Raw genomic sequence first — 18854 nt, 5'->3', positions numbered from 1 at the left:
TTCCATTTTTACTAACTTTAGTGCCGAATTATGTATGACCTTTTAAGTCTAAGTCTAACAGCAAGGATGGTCTACTTTTTACTACATACAAGGAGTTTATGAACTAGATAAACTCAAGTTGACATAGGAAAAGATACTAAAACCAGTAGAAAAGAACTTTATCCTGGGACCTCTCGTTCTTTGTTACACTTGTGATTAGTATGTAGTGAGATTACGCGGTTTGTAAACAATATAAAGACTTATAAACCCTATAAAATATAAGCTACATCAAAGATGGCATACTCGCCACTAGTTTTAAGTCTCTTTGCTTTCTCCATTTTCGAAAACCAAGGAACTTCTAAACAAGAACCTGAAAGGTGTAGTATTCCACTTATGGAAGCAGCTCTCTCTATTTGACCCCAACATCTAAAAAGACGTATATGGCATTGATCAATAGGTCTGCTTTTCACACTTAGAGATTCTCATCCTGAATTTACAACATTTGAGTTCGAAGTTTCAGAAGTTATAATAGCAAGTGGGTTCGATGTCGGTAAGTACGAGGATTATTCATGAGGATAGATAGAAAATCTTATTTTGAAGACCAATTGGTAAGCTGTAAAGGGTCTTTCTTGAGTGATGTTTCCCATTATAAAAGCCATACTCATTTCTGCATTTTTAAAACTGAGGCTCTCTCTCTCTCTCTCTCTCTCTCTCTCTCTCTCTCTCTCTCTCTCTCTCTCTCTCTCTCTCTCTCTCTCTCTCTCTCTCTCTCTCTCTCTCTCTCTCTCTCTCATGAGTCAAGCTAATGCTTTTTATTCCTAAGTAAGAAACTTTGTACTTTGTGACCACTCAAAACTATTTCACCTTTTGTGAAGATTCCTAATGAAGCATGAATATATAGTTGCAAGTGAAACCCCACCTTTTCTTCCCCTCTCAAATCTCATAATACGCGCCTCTCTCGCCTGGACAAATCTCTATAATCGGTCTCGATATTATAAATTCGTGGGTACATCGTACAACTCTCACAGGCTTAGACAGCGCGAAATACGCGCTTTACAAATAAAGATCAAACCTGCCGAATACTCGAGCCCTTTCAAATAATAAATTACTCGTCAGTGGAGCTTCATCGTTTCACGATATGATGGACACGAGAGAGAAACTAAATAAAATAATAAAAAATTTGTCATTAGGAAGAAGTGGTACACCAAAAAAATCTTTGGAGTGACTTTCATGCTCTCAAGTGGGCTTTGAGAATTAGGTTATTTATCTCCTCTTGTTCATTAGTCTCTAAGGATAGGTAGATGTTAGTTGTTCCACTGTTACATCTCTGTATTGTTTTTTTCCCCCAATGAGCTGTTACCATACCTGAAGCTCAGCTTTCTGGGATCCTTTTGTGAGAGAACTCTGCAACATCTTTTCTTTGTTCCTAAAGAAAGGCCATACAAAAGTTCAGAGTTCAAGAGACCGGTGTCGGCCTGCCTGCACCAGATAACCCCATACTGCTCTGATACACTTGTACTCGTCAATGGCAATATATGAGCAGCGTGCTTTGTGAGTCGTTCAAGAAGAGGAAAGCGGTTTGGTTTAGTGATATTTTATCGGATCTCCATCTTTCCAATCCGAGGCATATTCGGCCTGCACAGTTCTCCATTGGGCTGGTGTATTTTATGGGATCACTCCTATTTCGAGGTAGATCTTCCCAAATGTCTTTACAGAGCGCATGTAGTAATAGTTTGATTTTCCTTTTTGTCTTGTTCCTCTAACAGGATCTCTATGCCCATGTGAGTCGTCGTCTCAAGATTAGACCTTCCTCAGTTTCAGGTGGGCTATGTAAGATCATCTTCTTCAGCCCATGATTCACTGCGGAGGGTAAGCCTACGAAAATGAATTGTTGCCCAAACAAGATTGACCGGGAGACCTAAGATCAAGGCCGAATATAAGCCCCATTCACTCCGATCACACCGGAGTTCCTAGTTCAATTCAACCGATGAAATTTGCACGGAAAAATTACCAAAAAAGTGTTAAACCTATAGTACTTATGTCAATTAAGTATTAAACCTTTCAATTGTGCCAATTTAGTTATAAACATTTTTTCATATTTTGTCAATTGAGTCCATCCGGCCGATTTTGATCAGAAATCTTTAACGTGAACGCCGGCCATCCTATGTGGCACAGCCAGCGCTAACGTAAATATATTTAAATAATTTTATATTTTTTTATAATTTTTATGGATTTTTTTTTTATTTTTTCTTTTCTTTCCTTTACTTTTTTTTTGGGACTAAGTCCCGGCTAGCCCTCGCCAGACATGGGTCACGACCCTTGCCTGAGTTTATCCTCTGACTTTTCCAAGCAGTACAATGGACTCCTTTTGAAAGCCGCGCACAAAAGATTTGTAGCCGAATAGTGGAGGGACTTCTTGAAGCCGCACAAAGAATTCTCCGAATACGGTGAATTTGTGCTATGAATTTTACACCCAATTGAGTAATTTATTTATGAACACTTTAAATTTGAGTGTAATTTAAGTGTGGAAAACACTCAGAGCATATGAGCGATTATAACTCTAATTCTTTGATTATCGGGGATTATTTCCCACTGACTCTTTTCGTGGAGTCCGACACTCGCACCGAATCACGTAAATCTCTTGTGTCATTAGGTTCCTCATTTATTTCTCCAGTGATTTCGCATTGATTTAAATGCAAGATCCTGTCAATTTCCTCGTTAATTTTACAACAAACCATTCTGAGTCTTCCACTAGCAATGCCAATCCTAGAGCTCAACAGTCCTATTCCTTGAATAGTGCAAAATGTGCAGATAGAGAGAAATGACCAGGAAAATTAATCAAATTGAGTATCGAGGTCTTGCTCATACAAATAAGAGCGCCGACAACGATTCTTCCCCATCGAGTTCAAACTAACGATAACAAGTCGGATAAAACGAGGAAAAGACAATCGTTGTCTATAATTCGACGTGCTATACTATTCACTCGAAATATTTTGACATGACGAGAACAAGAAAAATTTGCTTGGCCGTCCCTCTTTTCATTCCTTTTCTTTTGGTGGGGAGTTTGATAAAAGGGACAGGGACCTTAGTACAAGATGGCAACTTCTTGTCATATTCATGATTGGTATTGACGCATTATTATGATTAATTGATTATTGTTGAAGATACCGTTGCCGATGCTGATTGATCTTAATTGATCTTGAATGGTGTATTGGTGGAAAATTAGAATATTGCATATCAAGCAATCTTAGGGAATCTTTTATTCTCTATTTTGTATATTTTCTTTCCCTAATCATCTAGACTTCTTGTACTATAAATAGGGCTGTAATTACACTTTGTTTGATATGAAAAGCAATACACAATTCCAATCTTCAATCGCTTTCCATCCTCTAAACTTCTGACATGGTATCAGAGCCTTCCTACATAACCTAGCTTCTGCACAGCATCACTTCCGCACACCAACATCCTGCATTTCCAAAGGGAGATATCATGCCGAGAAACCAAGACTCTGAAGCATCTTTCAACAATCAAAGAATAGAGGATACTTCCACAGAGCATCAACCAGATTCAACAACAGAAGAACAAGACCACACACGACCCAATGAGGGACTATCGGGTCCAGTACAGCCCATTTCGGGGCCCATTCAAACTAACCCTGGACAATTTTTTTCTGGTCCATATGTTCAATGGGTTCCTGCGCAGTTCAACCCATTCGGGGCCAAACGAACCGCAGAAGCTCAGCCCAAAATCTCATGGAGAGCCTGGTGAAAACAACGGGCCAGGAGGAGGCCCACCACTCGTCACCGAGCCCATTTCAGGGTATGGATCGGGTTGGTCTTTTTCGGGCCACAATGGATCGGGTTCGTCGGGTTTCGGAGGAAATCCCTACCTGACCTACGGACCCGGTTTTCTTCCGTTTGGGGTGTCGCGCGGACGGCCGTAACCCGCGATCCCTCGTATACGTCCGCCGCCGACACCCGAACTCCGCCTCGTCACCCGGCAGCCTCTCGGACCGTAGAACTATTCTCGTGTGGTCCCGCGAGCTCCGGCGAGCGTTAATTACCAAAGACAAAGAAGGCTTTATTGACGGCACCATCCCAATCCCGACCGACGATCGACTTGCACAACAATGGAGGAAATGCAACCAACTCGTGCGGACCTGGATAGGGAACTGCCTCACGCCGGAGGTCGCCGACTTCCTCCAACGAAGACGCGAAGAAAATATGGGAAAATTTGCGAGAAATGTACGGGAAACTTGACATGGCTAAAATTTTCTTACTAACTCAAGCCCTATCGACCTCAAACAAGGAAATTTGTCGATTTACTCGTTTTCAACCGGTTGTCCGACGTGGAACGAACTCGAAATGGCCGAGGAAAAATTGGAAGGACCCGAGACCACATTGGCTCAATATCGAGCCATGAAAGAACGGGAAAAGGTAACACGCTTTTTGCTTATTCTAAATGAATCATACTTACCGCTTTCGAGCGGATCTTGGCCATGGAACCCGTCCCCACGCTCAGCCGCATCTATCAACTTGCGGTTCAGGAGGAATCCCAGCGTTTGGCTTCATCGGAGTATATGAAGGTGGGGGACCGCGTCGTCCTTGCGGCCAAGGCCTCGCCGGGCAAGCGGCTTGTGGCATTGAGGTCCGGCCATGGAAGAAACTCACCACGGCACTAGGGTTCCTCGGGGAAGAAGATGAAGTATCTTCATTTGGAACGAGCAACCACGATTTAATCACCCGATCGGACGGCCCAGGAGTGTGGCGAGATCGACGGTTCATCACGATCCTCGCGGCACCCGATCGACGGCAAGCATCACGCTACATCGACCCGCCGGAAAGGATTTAATAGTCCAAATTCTGCCACATCATCAAAGGCTCAATCCAACAAAGGCAAAGGTAAATTTTGCGATTATTGCAAATGTCCTTATCATACTAAGGAAAATTGTTGGAAATTGCATGGAAAGCCGGCAGAAAAAAGGGAACGAGATGTCTCCATAGCGGCAAATGCCAAGGCCAACCAGCCCATCAATAATGATCGCTCAACAAATTATGAGGGCTTTAAATCGATGGGAATACAGGACAAAAAGCCTAGCTATGCGGGTATTTCCTATTGTTTGATGAGTGCTATTTCGAATAAAGCATGGATTATTGATTCAGTGCTAGTGACCATATAGTCTGCAATGAACGTTTCTTTTCCAAAATTACCAAGTCCTCCCCTCATACCTCCGTACGTCTTCCGAATGGAAGTGACACTTCCGTTGCTAAAATTGGAAATGTTCAGCTAAATTCTTTCATCACACTCAAAGACGTTCTATTCATTCCAGACTTTCATTTTAATCTCATTTCCGTGTCCAAACTTTGCAAAAACAACTCATGTCGGGTTTTCTTTAACTCTGATGTCTGTCTCTTTCAGGCCCTTTTGACTGGGACACTGATGGGCTTGGGTAAAAATCACGAGGGACTCTATTTTTGGGCCACATTCCCCAAGGATTTTGATGTTGCACCTTTTCCTTCAAATAAAAGCATCTTATGTAATGCCCATAATAATAGAAATGTTCCTTTATTTCATCAGCGTCTAGGCCACAGTGCCTCCTTTCCTCATCCCAAATGCCCTATATGTCCATTAGCCAAACAATCACGAATTCCTTTTCCAAAAAGCACATCACGTGCCAATCAAGCTTTCTCTCTTTTACACATGGATATATGGGGACCATATCACACTCCACATCGTGATGGGTCGCGTTATTTTCTCACAATTGTGGATGATCATACACGAGCAACTTGGGTATTTCTCATGCAATCCAAGGCCCAAGTACTTTCTCATCTCAAGAATTTTTTCATCTTAATTAAAAATCAGTTTCACAAATCCGTACAACGGATTCGCACTGATAATGCTCGTGAATTCTTTAATCATGAATGCTCTTCATTATTTCTCTCCAATGGGATTCTTCATGAAAGTTCTTGTGTCTACACTCCCCAACAAAACGGGATTGTCGAAAGAAAACACCGTCATCTCTTAGAAGTTGCTCGAGCCCTTAAATACCAAGCTTCAATTCCGGAAATGTTCGGGAGATTGTGTGGTCACAAGACCTACTTAATCAATCGGATTCCATCTCGTATTCTCAATGGAAGGACTCCTTTCGAGTTATTATTTGGCAAACGTCCAGACATTCGTCACCTCCGTGTTTTCGGATGTTTATGCTATGTATCTACGTTGGCCCTCGGGACAAATTGGGTCCTCGTGCCCTTCAGTGTGTATTTATGGGATATCCAACTCTTCAAAAGGGATATTTAGTCCTTGATCCTTCCACTGGACGATTCTTTGTCGGTAGAGACGTAATTTTTCATGAGGATACTTTCCCATTCCAGGATAAGTTATCTTCACATCGGGAAGAAGATCCGGCTACTTCTCATCATTTATTCTTAAGTGAAGATGATCCCCACAAGCACAATTGATTATGCTCCCACGGTGACACCTTCCTTAGCATCCCCCGATGTTGATGCAAGTCTCGCACCGATATGGATAATGGGGCATCCAACAATTCACCACCAGCAATGTCTAAGACTTCTGTTCTCCCGAATCGTCGAATAATGTCTCTACTGAATCACAAGATGATATTTCATTTGCACCAGTGAATCCTCGTCGTTCAAGCCGCACAATCCGACCACCTACATGGACATCGGATTATATTTGCTCCTCCTTGGGTAAATCTGGTACTCAATACCCTGTTACTTCCTATGTTAGTTTTGCTCACCTTTCACCCGAACATATGTGCTGCATTAGCAAAATTTCTGAGCATCAGGAACCCTCCTCCTATGACGAGGCTACCAAAGATCCTCGTTGGCGACAGGCAATGGCAGATGAATTAGGAGCTCTAATGGAAAACAAGACTTGGGATTTCGTTCCTCTACCACCTCATCGAAAACCCATAGGCTGTAAATGGGTATACAAAATCAAGTACAAAGCAGACGGATCCATAGAACGTTATAAAGCCAGATTAGTCGCGAAGGGATTCACACAACGAGAAGGATTCGACTATACGGAAACTTTTTCACCGGTGGCAAAAGAAGTCACCGTTCGGTCTTTCCTTTCTATTGCGGCTCTTCGTGATTGGCCTCTCCATCAGATGGACGTCCACAATGCCTTTCTCCATGGGGATCTAGAAGAGGAAATTTACATGGACCTCCCGCCGGGATTACGCAGACAGGGGGAGAATAGTGTATGTCGTCTTCGTAAATCCCTCTACGGGCTCAAACAGGCCTCTCGTCAGTGGTATGCCAAATTCACTAATGCACTTACAAATGCAAAGTTCCAACAATCCAGGCACGACTATGCATTATTCACATGGAAACAAGGTACATCGTCAATCTACTTACTTATATATGTTGATGATATACTGATTATGGGGAATGATGCATCTGCCATTGAGAAATTCAAGAAATACCTGCACTCTACCTTTCACATTAAGGATTTGGGATCCCCAAATATTTCCTCGGGATAGAAATTGCACGATCGAATAAGGGCATCCGTCTCACCAACGCAAATTTGTCTTGGAGATCATTTCGGAAGCAGGATTGTCGGGATCTAAGCCAGCTGCTATTCCAATCGAACAGAATATCAAATTGACGACAGCTGAGTATGATAAAGGATTATCACCCATGAACAAGGATCTTTTGCTTAAAGATCCATCTGCTTATCAAAGACTCGTCGGGAAACTCATTTATTTGACCATGACCAGACCCGACATTTGCTATGCGGTACAGATTCTCAGCCAGTTCATGCATGCCCCAAAACAGTCTCACATGAATGCTGCATTGAAAGTTATAAAGTACTTGAAAGGATGTCCGGGATTAGGGATATTATTATCTCGGGACAACAACATGGAAATGACAAATTGTGACACAGACTATGCTACTTGTCCCATGAGTAGGAAATCTATTACGGGTTTCTGTATAAAGTTGGGAGACTCATTACTTTCATGGAAAACGAAGAAACAATCAACTGTTTCTTTATCATCTGCCGAAGCAGAATATCGAGCAATGGCAAAGACTAGTTGCGAGATAGTCTGGATAAGAGGTCTACTCCAAGATCTCGGTATATGGGTAAAAGAACCAACTGTCTTATTCTGCGACAATGATGCTGCTCTCAAACTTGCAATGAACCAGTCTTTTCATGAAAGGACAAAACACATAGAGGTTGATTGTCATTTCATCGGGATAAGATTCAGAATGGGGTGATCAAAACAAAAGGAATAAGAACAACAGAACAGCCCGCAAACATTTTCACAAAGGCTTTATGTCACAGGCAACATTCATATCTACTAAGCAAGTGGGCGTTCTTGATGTGTATAGACCGCCAAGCTTGAGGGGAGTGTTGAAGATACCGTTGCCGATGCTTGATTGATCTTAATTGATCTTGAATGGTGTATTGGTGGAAAATTAGAATATTGCATATCAGGCAATCTTAGGGAATCTTTTATTCTCTATTTTGTATATTTTCTTTCCCTAATCATCTAGACTTCTTGTACTATAAATAGGGCTGTAATTACACTTTGTTTGATATGAAAAGCAATACACAATTCCAATCTTCAATCGCTTTCCATCCTCTAAACTTTTGACAATTATTACTAGTATTATTTATATCTAAATTTACACCTCGAACCCCCAGCTGGACTTTTCTTCTTGTTTGAAGGCTGAGGATCGAGCCTAAAAAGAATACTTGCTCGTGCTATTAAGCAGCACTAAATTCGTTGCGTTATCAAATGGAACTAGTTGGCGAATTTATGACACTTCATATGTATTCAGGAAATCATGCAAGCTCATCACAAACCCTAGAAATGGTGTCTGGTGCCCTGCACATTAGAAAATTTGCACCTTCTTCCTACTTCTTCTTTATCCCACCTCCCTTATAGGATATCTTTATAATTTATACAGATTATATCTCTATTATATTCGACTTTATTTTATCTTAGATAGGAACCAAACAAAGGATATTTTATCCTATTCTAAAATTTTATTTTGACCACCAAACATAGCTTAAAAGAAAAAGTGTTTGATTCTTGATCTCAATGTACGATTGTTGAGATGATTTCCACTTTATAAAGATATTACAAACAGTTACACTTTGTAAGGAAATAATACAGCAATGAAAAATAATAAATGAAAGATTATGTTATAAGAGTTGTCAATCCTTTAATTATAGCATCTCCATATTCTTCTCCATCGATTGAAAAATCAATGCCTCTATCTGTATCACAATGCACGTCGCTATTGACGTTGCTGAGCAGCAAAAGCAATGGTGAGGACGGCATTTGGGTGACCCAACGCTCCCGCCAGGTCTTCGCGGCAGTCACTCTTGTGCTAATTGCGCAATTAGGGCTCAAGGCCTTGCCGTTTGGCCTCAGTATCAAAGAGATTGATTGCAATGTCAATCAATCTCTCCATGGCTAGATATCACTGCCTTGCCGCTCATGATGCCTTACCCGGCCATTGATTGCCATGGTTGAAGCAAAAATCAGAGCTCGAGCACTCCACGCACACTATCTCCTCAAAGGATAGCCCTCCCTCCAGAGCATCTTCACCATCACATGCCCTCTTGACTACTATCAGTTAGTGTTGTTGTACATCTTTTTTTGCTTTCTCAATTTATTCGTAAGAAATCAATCGGTAACAATAGTTATAGATTGGCCACACTATTAAAGCTCAACGTTAATTTTGCAATTTCCGGCTATTGTCAAGAGATTGTACCAGAAATAGTCTTATACTACCTGGACTGTTTAATCCCATTGGTATCATTCAATGTGAAGCCAAGCATATCCAATTTTTGGCTTGTTGCCAACCAGCGCTTAGCTCATGGACCATGGCAAAGGGTGGCGAACAGTTTGAGCGGGCACACTAGGATACATGGCTCCCGAATGCCTAGTACCTGGCAAAGCAAAGAACAAAGCGGACATATACAGCTTCGGGGTGGTTGCTCTCGAAGTAGCATGCGGAAGAAGACCAGTCGGATGCTAGAGTGGAAGAGAACTTGTTCATTGTTGCACATAACTCAAAAGAGACGTTAATGTGCATGCTTGTTCTAATTATCGCCAGTTCTTAACATCATTATCATCAAACATGAGTCTTCGACTAGGAATGCCAATCCTAGAGCTCAACAGTCCTATTCCTTGAAAAGTGCAAAACGTGCATAAAGAGAGAAATAGATCAAGAAGAAAGATCAAATTGAGTATTGAGTTCTTGCTCATACAAAAAGAAATGAATCTTCCAAATCGAGTGTGACAAACTAGAAGAAGTCAGATAAAATGAGGAAAAGACAATCGCTGTCTGTAATTTGTCAAGCTGTGCTTTTCCCTCGGAATATTCTCACATGAACGTGAGAACGAGAAAATTTCGCTAAACCGTCCCTCTTTTCATTCCTTTTCATTTGGCGGGGAGTTTGAGAAAAGAGACAGGTACCTTAGTTCAATGATTGCGACTTGTTGGCATCTTTATGATTGGTATTGACGTACTATTGTTATTGCTAGTATTATTTATATCTAAACTTACACCTTAAACCCCCAACACCAGTTCTCCGTCTCTACTTCTAATAGTTGCGTGATCCAGGGAGATTAGCATCTTCAATAAATCCCACCTTCGAAAACTAGGCCTCTTCGCTACCTTCATTATCTCCATGATCAGAAGCTCTTATCGCACCCCGCTCTCCTTCAGATTCGCTGAGTTCAATTCGAGTACACCCAACATAGTGGTACAAGGATTCGCCGATCTCAAAAACGGATACATCGACCTCACCCATGATCATATCCCGTCCGACACATGCAGTAGCGTCGGCCATGCCACATATGGGGAACCCTTGCATCTATACGACACCGTAATGGGTCATTTCGCTAATTTCAGCACCCACTTCTCCTTCATCATTGATACACAAAATCAGACACAATTTGCTGACGGACTGACCTTCTTTCTTGCCCCCAATGGTTCTCGCTTGCCCGACCATAGCGACACACAAGGCGGCTTCCTCGGGCTCAGAAGCACGAACCCATCTGTGGCCGTGGTTTCCTCTTTTGTGGCCGTGGAGTTCGACACTTTCACCAATGTGTGGGACCCGCAGTTCCCACACGTAGGCATCGACGTCAATTCGGTAAATTCTAGTGCTCTTACTGAATGGGATCACCCAAAAAGCAAAGGCCTTACGGCTGAAGCCTGGATTTCTTACGATTCCAGGGCTGGCTTATTGAAAGTCAATTTCACTAACTTCAAGGACGGAGACACGCAGAAATTCGGCACCATCAGTCTTCGTGTCAATCTGAGCCAAGTTTTACCCGAGTGGGTCGTAGTCGGCTTCACGGCCACCACCGGGAATTACACCGAGTTGCACAAAATCCTATCACGGGAATTCTCCACAAATGGTGACGACTTGCCAGTCCTGGAGGAGATCGGAATCATAGAGTTTTGGTACCGTGGTTGTGCATCGTCTCGAGTACTTTGTGCAGCGGTCTAGCCATTGTCTAGTTTCTAATAAGGAGGAAACGGGTTAGGAATGAAAAGGATGATGTCATAGAGCTTGATGAAATAGACAATATTGATGATGACTTTGTTGCGAAATTCAAATTGGCATTAGTATAAATATTACGAACAATACAGAATTGTAAAGAAATGAAATTACAATAACAGAATTGGAATCGATACAAATGGATACCGAGGCCTGTGTTGGACACAGTTTCCTTAAAACAGATTCGTTCCCTCCAGCACGCGTATGAGGTTTCACGAACGTCTGTCTCCCAAGATACAACAGTTGACAGCTAAGAAAAAATCGGCACTTCAAAGCTTTCGGCGAACTTGAACAAACCGGAACCGAACACTATCGAAAAACAGTGCAAAAAGGCAGAGAATTGAAAGAGAGGAATAATTTGATGATTTTTAAAAATAGAATGGAAAAGGATATATTTACAAGGTCAGGGGGAAGCGTTTCGAGAATAATAACGGTTGATTGAATCTGCCGTTATAAAATTAATACGCATCGGGAATAACGGCCGATTAAATATGCCGTTATAAAATTAATTCCATAACAGCTTTGCCGTTATAAAATTAATTCTATAACAACATAATTTAACGCCATTAACCATACATTACAAATTTAAAATTTGTAACAGCTTGAGTTGAAAAATAAATCAGAAGGCAAAATTGGGCTCGTCGTAAGGCCCACTTTTCGGCCATGCAATCATGTACACGGGACGTGCGCTCGAGCCCAAGTTTCAGCTTGTTGGGCGTCGGATTTGCAGCCCCCTGCGCTTGCGCGCGGGACATAGTGTTTGTACTATGATAGTTACCACTTCAAATGAATGAAACTGTATATAAAGCACTCCATAACTTTCTTTCTTTTTTAATGTGGGACCAATGTTTTTCCACTTCCCACTTCCCACTTCCAACTCAATGGTGTTCTTTGAGCATCAATTTCTCATTCATTCACCCATCAATTTATCCCATATTTCAAACAATCCCCCACATGAATGAAAATTGTTTTAGTTTTGACTCTGTGATAGTGTTCAACAATTGAAACCTGCATAGGATAGGTAGGTGTTACCCTTTGAACCTTCCCTTGTGAAAGTATATTTACTTTACTAGTTGTCCGGTAGACATGATGTCCTTGAACTGTCCAGCTTTCTTATGTAAATGAACCATACACTTCACACATAAATCATCTAAACGTTTGTTCAGTTCTCATAGTTATGTTCGTTTTGGCCATGAACATCAACCTGGTTCTGCAAGAGTTTCTAAAGAATTTAGCCCTTAAATAATTCTCCTTTGAAGCGGCCCCACTTCTCTCTCACATAGGTGATTACTTAATTTTTGAGTAATTTGTTTACTCCACTTAAGAATCATTAAAGCAAAATTGCTATCATTTTCTTTACAATATCACTGATATTTTATATAGGAATGGTTTTAGGGATAACCCCCACAGTGACATCACTAAGTTTATATAATTAGGTTGTCCCTTTAAACCTAGATCTTGAGATCTCCAATCAACTAGGTTGGGTTTCCTTTATACCAACTTATTCTTTCATGGGCTTCAGTCCCATTCCTCTTGTCAATTTCTCAATTAACTCTCTGTTTAACCCTTTGGTTAGCGGATCCGCAATATTATCCCTTGACTTTATATAGTCAATAGAGATAATTCCTGTTGAGAGTAGTTGTCTAATGGTATTATGTCTACGACGTATATGTCTAAACTTACCATTATACATATTACTCTGTGCTCTTCCAATCGCAGATTGACTATCACAATGTATACTTATTGGTGGCACAGGTTTTTGCCATTTTGGACTATCCTCTAAGAAATGGCGTAGCCATTCAGCCTCTTCACCACATTTATCTAAAGCTATAAATTCAGATTCCATTGTGGATCTGGCTATAACAGTTTGTTTACAGGATTTCCAAGATACAGCTACTCCTGCTAGTGTGAATATATATCCACTAGTAGATTTTGAGTCTTTTATATCAAATATCTAGTTCGCATCACTATATCCTTCTATAACAAGTGGGTATCTGGTATAATGCAAGCCATAATTCCGAGCATATCGTAAGTACCTAAATACTCTCGCTATTGCTTTTCAATGGTCAGCACTCGGATTGCTCGTATATTTCCTCCATTTACTAACCGTTTAGGCAATGTCTGGTCTAGTACAACTCATTAAATACATTAGACTTCCAACAACTCTAGAGTACTCTACTTGAGAAATACCCTCTCCTCTATTCTTAGACAGATGAAGACTATTGTCTAATGGTGTTCTAGTAATACCAGAATCATTCATGTTGAATTTTCCAAGAATCTTGTCCACATAGTGTGACTGGTTTAAAATAAGACTTTCTGACGTTCTTGTGATTTTAATTCCTAAAATCATATCAGTAGGTTCCATATCTTTCATGTCAAATCTTGAATTCAACATATATTTGGTAGATTTGATCATTTTATCATCACTACCAACAATTAGTATGTCATCTATGTAAAGACACAAAATGACATAGCCATTTGTTGTCTCTTTAATGTAGACACATTTATCACATTCATTGATCTTAAATCCATTAGTAATCATTGCATTATCAAACTTTTCATGCCACTGCTTTGGTGCTTGTTTTAGGCCATACAATGATTTCACCAATTTACAAACTTTCCTTTCTTGTCCTGGAACTATAAAACCCTCAGGTCGTTCCATGTAGGTTTCTTCATCCAAATCACCATTTAGGAAAGCTGTTTTTACATCCATTTGATGTACTTCTAGATTTCGCAATGCTGCAATTGCAAGTATCATCCTAATGGAAGTTATTCTCGTCACAGGAGAATAAGTATCAAAGTAATCTAAGCCTTCTCGTTATTTGTATCCTTTGATCACAAGTCTGGCTTTATACTTATCAATGCAGCCATCTGCTTTCATTTTCTTTTTAAAAATCCATTTGGACTTTAAAGGCTTACAACCAGGAGGAAGATTCACTAGCTCCCAAGTATGATTCTGCAAAATAGAATCAACTTCACTTTTTATTGCTTCTTTCCATAGAGGTCCCTCGGAAGAATTCACAGCTTCTGCATAATTTAATGGTTCATTTTTTAACAAATAAGTTAGAAAATCATTTCCAAAAGATTTTTCCACTCTTGCTCTTTTGCTACATCTCGGTTCTAGTTCATGATCTGAGTCATGAACTTCATGAGCCGAATCATGACTTTCTTCATTCATAGTTTCATTCTTTCGTTTAGATGAACTTGATCCATCATTGGATTTACAAGGAAATACATTTTCAAAGAATGATGCATTCATAGATTCCATGATCGTATTCTTGTGTATATCTGGAATTTTAAATTCATGTACAAGAAATCGATATGCATTACTGATATGTGCATAGCCTATAAAGATAAGGTCCACCGTTTTAGGACCTATCTTTGTCTTCTTTGGTATTGGAACCGACACTTTTGCAAGACACCCCCACACTCGTAAGTGTTTGTAGGATGGTCTCACCTTTCCATAACTCATAAGGGGTTTTATCCTCTTTCTTTCAAGGTACCTTATTTAAAAGGTAATTGTTTGACAATATAGCTTCTCCCCACATATTTTGAGACAAACCTGAATTTAGTAATATCGCGTTCATCATTTCTTTCAATGTGCGATTTTTACGTTCAGCAACACCATTTGATTGAGGAGAGTAAGGCGCAGTTATTTCATGTATAATTCCGTGTTGCGTACAGAATTCACCAATTAGCACTTCATACTCGCCACCTCTATCACTTCTCAATCTTTTAATTTTCTTATTAAGTTGATTTTCAACTTCATTCTTATAGAGAATAAATTTATCTAAGGCTTCATCTTTGCTTTTAAGCAAATACACATAGCAGTATTTAGTGTTATCATCGATAAAGATAATAAAATATTTATTACCACCTCTCGTTTGTATGAATTTCAAATCGCAGACATCACTATGAATTAATTCAAGGGGTTCGGTGTTTCTTTCAATTGTTTGAAATGATGATCTTGTTAATTTTGCCTCAACACAAATTTCACATTGATGTTTTGAATCAATTTGGAATGAAGGTATATGTTCCAAGTTAATTAATCTACGCAATGTATCATAATTAACATGTCCTAGTCTACCATGCCATAAATTGGAAGACTCAAGCAAATAAACGGAAGACTTATTATCTTTATTGATAATTTTCATTACATTGAGCTTAAAAAGCCCATCATATACATATCCCTTCCCCACATACATTCCAAATTTAGACAAAATAACTTTGTCTGACTCGAACACCATACGAAATCCATGCTTGTTCAACAGAGACCTAGAGACCAGGTTCTTTCGAATTTCTAGCACATATAGGACATTGTTCAGAGTCAGCTCTTTTCCAGATGTCATCTTCAGTAGTACCTTCCCTTGGCCTTCGATAGCAGAAGAGGCAGAGTTTCCCATAAAAACCTTTTCCCCATTAATTGGTTCAAGATTTGTGAATATATCTTTATTAGAGCATATGTGCCTAGTGGCACTAGTGTCAATCCACCATTCCTTCATATTGGACCCAATTAAGTTTACTTCAGAAATCATTTCAAAAAGGTTTATGTTTGACACGTCTTGAGCGATGCCACTCACCATATTTGTCTCATAATTCTTCTTCTTCGAAAGTCTGCAATCCACAGATCTATGCCACATTTTGCCACAGTTGAAGCATTTTCCTTGAAACTTGTTCTTAGAAACTCCTCCTTCTGGTCCCAACTTTGGCTTGGCAATCTTCTTGTTCTTGTGGCCCTGCCTAAGCTCCACAACATTTTCCTTAGCTGTAGTAGGATTGAACCCTTTGCGTTCAGATCCTCTATTATCTTATTCGATTCGAAGTCTAACAATCAGCTCTTCCAAGTTCATTTCCTTTCGCTTATGTTTGAAATAGTTCTTGAAATCCTTCCACCCAGGAGGTAGCTTTTCAATAATAGCAGCCACTTGGAAGGTTTCACTCAAGTTCATTCCTTCAGCCTGAATTTCATGCAAGATCACTTGAATTTCTTGCACTTGACTTATCACAGTCTTAAAATCCACCATTTTATAATCAAGGAATCGACCAACAACAAATTTCTTTGCTCCGGTATCCTCTGTTTTATATTTCCAGTCCAGAACTTCCCATAACTCCTTTGCCGTCTTTATTGCACAATAGACATTGTACAATGAGTCATGTAAACCATTCATGGCATAGTTCCTACATAGGAAGTCAGAGTGCTTCCAGGCTTCAACAGCGTTGAAGACTTGCTTATCCGTCTCTCCATCGGATAACTTAGGAGCTTCCTCAATCAAGAATCTCGCAAGATTCAAAGTTATTAAATAAAACAACATCTTTTGCTGCCACCTTTTAAAGTTCAATCCGTCAAACTTTTCAGGTTTCTCACCATGGTGGATAGAAACTGCAGAAGGAACAGAGGATGAGCCAAGCAGTTGGATAGCGGAGGCATAGGCAGAGTCTTTGGCGATGTTGTCAGCAGCCACGTCCACAACTTCGTTTCCAGTAGCCATTTGAATTTAAGCACGAATCAAATCGAATCGAATTTGTTTTAAGATTGTTGTGAAATTCAAATTGGCAGTAGTATAAATATTACGAACAATACAGAATTGTAAAGAAATGAAATTACAATAACAGAATTAGAATCGATACAAATGGATACCGAGGCCTGTGTTGGACACAGTTTCCTTAAAACAGATTCGTTCCATCCAGCACGTGTATGAGGTTTCGCGAACATCTGTCTCCCAGGATACAACGGTTGACAGCTAAGAAGAAATCGGCACTTCAAAGCTTTCGGCGAACTTGAACAAACCGGAACCGAACACTATCGAAAAACGGTGCAAAATGTAGAGAATTGAAAGAGAGGAATAATTCGATGATTTTTAAAAATAGAATGGAAAAGCATCTATTTACAAGGTTAGGGTGAAGCGTTTCGGGAATAATAACGGCTGATTGAATCTGCCGTTATAAAATTAATACGCATCGAGAATAACGGCCGATTAAATATGCCGTTATAAAATTAATTCTATAACAACATAATTTAACGCCATTAACCATACGTTACAAATTTAAAATTTGTAACAACTTGAGTTGAAAAATAAATCAAAAGGCAAAATTGAGCTCGTCGCGAGGCCCACTTTTCGGCCATGCAATCGTGCCCAAGTTTTAGCTTGTCAGGCGTCAGATTTGCACCCCCCCTGCGCCTGCCTGCGAGGCATAGTGTTTGTGCTATGATAGTTACCACTTCAAATGAATGAAACTGTATATAAAGCACTCCATAGCCTTCTTTCTTTTCCAATGTGGGACCACTGTTTTTCCACTTCCCACTTCCAACTCAAGGGTGCTCTTTGAGCATCAATTTCTCATTCATTCACCCATCAATTTATCCCATATTTTCAACAGACTTTAGAAAGAGAGTAGGGCCTAGGAAATTTTCTTATCATGAGTTAGATCTCGCCACAAACAACTTCAACGAGAAAGGGAAGCTCGGAGAAGGCGGGCTCAGTGGCGTGTACAAGGGTCGCTTGAGGGAATCAGACTCCTATTTGGCAGTCAAGCAAGTCTCGAAGAACTCTAGGCAAGGGATCAAAGAGTATGCGTCCGAGGTGAAGATCATTAGCCAATTGAGGCATCGGAACTTGGTACAACTCGTAGGTTGGTGCCATAAGAAGGGACAACTGTTGCTCGCATACGAATTCATGCCTAATGGGAGCCTGGACTTGCATTTCTTTAAGGACGTTAGCTTGCTCTCGTGGGAGACGAGACATAGAATCGCGTGAGGCTTGGCCTCCGCGTTGCTCTATCTGCATGAATTCGACAACCAATGCGTCTTGCATAGGGATATCAAATCGAACAACGTGATGTTGGATACCGACTTCAATGCCAAACTTGGGGACTTTGGCCTAGCTAGACTTGTAGATCATGAGAAGGGGTCACAAACCACCGTCTTAGCAGGAACACGCAGATACACGGCCCCTGAATGTCTCATAACAGGCAAGGCCACTAAGGAATCCGATGTGTATAGCTTCGGAGTGGTTGCTCTTGAAATAGCATGCGGAAGGAGGTCAATTGAGCAAGGGTCAACTCAAGAATACCCGATACAATTAGTCGAGTGGGTTTGGGATCTGTATGGTTTAGGGACGCTTCTCGATGCAGCCGATCCAAGATTGTCTGGAGAGTTTGCAAGAGAACAAATGGAATGCTTGATGATGGTTGGACTCTAGTGTACGCATCCGAACTACACGAGTCGTCCTTCCATAAGGCAAGCCATTAGCATACTCAATTTCGAAGCTCCAATTGTCTCACTCCCGTAAAAAATGCCTGTCATGAGGTATGTTGCTGTTTGA

General features: G+C 40.5%; 1 pseudogene; it reads left to right on the top strand.

The window, feature by feature from the left end:
- The first annotated feature begins 10567 nt into the window (after positions 1-10567).
- Positions 10568-18854, top strand: LOC115679577 (L-type lectin-domain containing receptor kinase IX.1-like; annotated as a pseudogene).

This window comes from Syzygium oleosum, unplaced genomic scaffold (genome assembly GCF_021117445.2).
Source record: "Syzygium oleosum isolate NSW1041296 unplaced genomic scaffold, Sole_v2.1 Sole_v2.52, whole genome shotgun sequence".
Taxonomy (NCBI): Eukaryota; Viridiplantae; Streptophyta; class Magnoliopsida; order Myrtales; family Myrtaceae; genus Syzygium; species Syzygium oleosum.
Note: the sequence above shows the minus strand (reverse complement) of the source record. Positions and strands in the feature narration are given on the sequence as shown.